Here is a 4,210-nt window from a genome sequence, read left to right on the forward strand (position 1 = left end):
CCCAATGTAATTATACTTTAAGCTTTTCCTTTTGTACAAAGGATGTAATAGATTACTCAAGTGATCGAGGTTTGTGTTTCCCTTTGAATTATAGCAATGAAGTTTTTATTTTATTTTTCTTCCAACTTTGTGGGTTTTAGCTATTTAATTTTAATGTTTTTGCTTCCTTTGTAAATGCAACGTCTTTAACTGATTATGTAACATGCCACTCCTTCCTGAAGATTTCACATTCACCTTTTAATATACTTACATAAAATTCTGTGCGAGATGGAAACCGTGGCTGGACAAGAGCTGTATCCTCTGCTGTGTAATTGGTGTGGACTTTAATCCACGTCCAATGGGTAGAATTTGTAGCGCAGCAGAACTTGCTGCATTGGAATATCTAAAATGTATCGCTCCGTGACTGATAAGTTCAAGCGCTGGTCTTGAAGGCCTCACCATGACCATGCATGTTCAGCCACTCCTAGCCGTGACCTTTCCTTTCTCCCCTGTCTCATGATGCCCACCACACAGACGCACACAAGCTCCCAATCAATTAATCTGTACCCTTTTCAAACTTGTCTGTCCTTAATGAATCATGTCCTGTGTCCCTTGTGCGATCACTGATTGAATGACAGCCATACCTGATTAATATAAGCAGATTGTTTTAGTTTTGTTTTTTTGTAGTGCTGCAGTAAACATACAGCTGTATGTGTTAACTGTAAATGAATTTACCGTTGCAAAATCTGGTCACGGATGGAAATTTTAGAATGTATATACTCCTGTACATATTACGGACATTTAAAAATGCTTAGACTACTTTTTTCCCGAAGCTGATATTTTTTTATTTTTTATTTTTCTGAGTTGTCATTGGAAAAAGAGAAAAACAAAAACCTGCAGGGAGAGGAAAAAAAGTTTGTACCAGTTTCAAGGACTTTGTCTTTGGTTGTGTAAATAGCTGTATCTCAGAAAGAAAAAAAAAGTTGCTACTTTGAGTACACTCCCCATGTGTCTCTGTCTCTTCTATGGTTTGAAAAGTGGGAATGCCTTCTCTCTGGTTTCCAGAGTGGTTGTCTGGCCTTTTGTGTATTCAATGCTGTTGGATGTAAACACTTCCAAAAAAATTGTTGTTTGGTCTCGTATTGGCATTCATGTTGCGAGCAGCAACCGTAGACTGCTTGACTGTATTCCATCTGGTACTTTTGAGCCTTATCTCTCTTGAGTGCGTGTACATGAGTGAAAGAGATGTCGCCACACTCCTCACCTCCCGCTGTTTGTTTACTCCCATCCCTGGCAAACTTGCAGGGTGCACTCAGAGGCAAAGTGAGTCTTAACTGCACTTGCGAGCTGTGACAGTTTGATGGAGCCCATCGGCTTGACTGACTGCTGCATAATGGAAACAAAGGATCTATGTTGGTGCCACAGTTTTTTTTTTAGCAAACAAATTGCCCTGGTGCCTGGCACAATGCTATTTGGTAGCCTTGATCCATCGAGCACAACAGTTGTGTCAACAACACTGCATGCATCAGACAAAAATGTTGTCTGAAATTATATTTTTTTCTTCCATTTCTGCCCAACATGATATGAAGATTGCATGCAGCTATCAAATTCACTAACGAGATCTGGTGTGACTTTGACAAGCAGATTTCGGAAAGGGAATGCTAGGGAATGAGGTTTGACACGTCAGGATTTGGACAGTGGATTGTCATCATTTTCCACCTGTCAATCAAATTTACATCTGCGGATGGAGAACTACAATGGAATAGCACAGCTCTTAATGTCCATCCCTCTATCTCTCTTAATGCACCCAGAATCTGACCAGACATTTCCCTGTGTAGCTTCAAAATCTGTTCTCTTGTCCTTTTACTGTCACCTCTCCTGTTTCCCCCTACTTTCCTCTTTAGAAGAAGAAAAACTAAGTGCCAAGTGTGGTCCAGGGTCCCCAGCCAGATGCGTATTTAAATTTGACTCCTAAAGCCGAATGAAAGTCAATTTGGGCACGCATGGAAATGTTTTAAAACCCCCACTGTCAGGCAAGAGAACATGGACTCAAAATTAATGGCCTTATATTAACCCACTAGCATCTACTGTTCATTTGTGGTAAATATCAGACGGATCATGTAGGTCATCTAATTTTCTTGGTTCGTTTCTATGAGCAGCCTAATCATGTCTGTCCGCTTATTAGCTCATAACCAGACAGGATGTTGGGGAGCCTTTTCACCACTAGGTGGTGTTGGCACACAGGCCCTGGCCATTCACCGCTTCAGTGTGATGAGTGCAAGTGGTTAGTATTGAATATAACCCACAGATTATTGTGTACTTGCGAACACACACACACACAAGGATCCGCATCAGTGTTGCTGCTCACCGATTTCCCCTCAAGCTGTTATAACTCTGCTGTCCTTCGAGAAACACCCCCACCTCACTAAAGCAACAACCCATACACAGTGGAGAATTGTACTGAAACATTTATGAAGCAGGTCAATAGTTCTGTTTCGGCTGACCACCAACACTATTCTGAGAGCTTAAAACAACAAAAAAACTATTTTTTTTCAGTTTTAATACATTTCGCTACTGACGTAAGTTAGAGCGCTTACGGTAAAGCTTAGTTGCTGGTAAAACTGAGTCTTGGGAACTGGAATAACCAACACAAAGAACAAAAGCTCAAACTGAAGCCCCCACCCTGCAGGCTGGCATCCGTCGGCTCTTGCACAATGCTTGGATTATTTTGTGTTTACCGCAAAGCTGTCAGTACAGAATTAGAGTTGCTGGTTGCTTTTATAGTATCTCTAAAATACGTTTATTATTCCATTTAATCACCTCAATTATGTAATTAGGTCTGGGTAGCCTCACTAAATCTGTCTGACAATGGCAGACTTCAAAATCATGCTCTACTGGGAGAATGCATACATAACTAAAACATTTTGATGGCATTTAGCCATCAGTTAAAGGTGCTGCTTCGCCAGCTCACAAGCCTTCTCGTTAGTGTCTGCCCTGAGATTGGGATTTCGGGGTTCAACCCCCCCAACCAAGTTTTACCAAGATTATGAAAATGGCACCCAATGCCTCCCTGCTTGGCACTCAGCTTCAAGGGTGATTGGGCATTGGGGTACGTATGTCCCATGTGATGTAGTACGGTCATGTCAGGGGATGTACTTGTACATCAAGCTGCCTCAGAGCTACAGAAACTGGAGATAGGCTGCACGTTTAATCAGACAATTGATTGGTCTAAGTAGGTGAGATACTGACCTAACGACGGGGCTCGGTAGGTGTTTTGTCGTTATAATGTGGGTTGCTGAAAGTTGGGGCAAACGCTCAACCCAAAACATGAATTACGATTCAAGCAACGTTCGGCACGGCAACTTGCTCGCCTTGCTCGGTGGTGCCTCTCGTGGCTCAAGTTCGCTTGAGACGGCGCGCCTCTGTCGCGGTCCAAAACTGTACTTCATACAAAACACTGAGCCCCGTCGGTAGGTCAGTACCTCACCTACTTAGATCAATCAATAGTCTGATTAAATGTGCGTAGGTCAGTATCTCACCTACTTAGACCAATCAATAGTCTGATTAAACGAGATAATGTCCCATTCTGTGCATGACAGCATCCGAAATGGGTGGCTCCTGACCTTATGGGTCACAAAGGCTATACTTGCTTACTTTAAGCTGCACTATGTAACTTGCCTGTTCTACCCTGGTTTTGAACCTCGGCCAACTTCTGCCCAACTTCCTGAAATGTATACCACTGTGAGCTAATGGAGCCTGCCTGCTTGCTCTGGGGAGAAGTTGAGTTTTGACCTTCAGGTAAAAATTTGTCAAACCAGGAATATGATCGTGTCCCAGGTTTTTTCCAACCTAGACACAGATCTAAATTATTCAATAGAAGAGCAGGGAGACCAAATACATCCACCCCAATTGTATAAGCTATATTATTAATTTACTCTACCATACAGATTGGACAAAATAACATTTTATTCACAAGAAAAATGATATAATATGGCTTTATGGGCCGTTCACACCAAGCACTATAACTATAATGATGACTATAATTATATCGTTCACCATTGTCTTTATTATACTTGTGATGATGACTGCCATCCACTTGAGTTAGATTTTTTTTAATTTTAAAACTATCTTTACATAATATCTTTTAAGACTGTCTTAAAGGGATAGTTCACCCCCAAAATGACTTTTTCCATGGATTAGTCACCCCATGGAGACTTGAATTCATGGATAT

This window comes from Gymnoscopelus braueri (genome assembly GCF_963280865.1).
Source record: "Gymnoscopelus braueri genome assembly, chromosome: 14".
NCBI classification, from domain to species: domain Eukaryota; kingdom Metazoa; phylum Chordata; class Actinopteri; order Myctophiformes; family Myctophidae; genus Gymnoscopelus; species Gymnoscopelus braueri.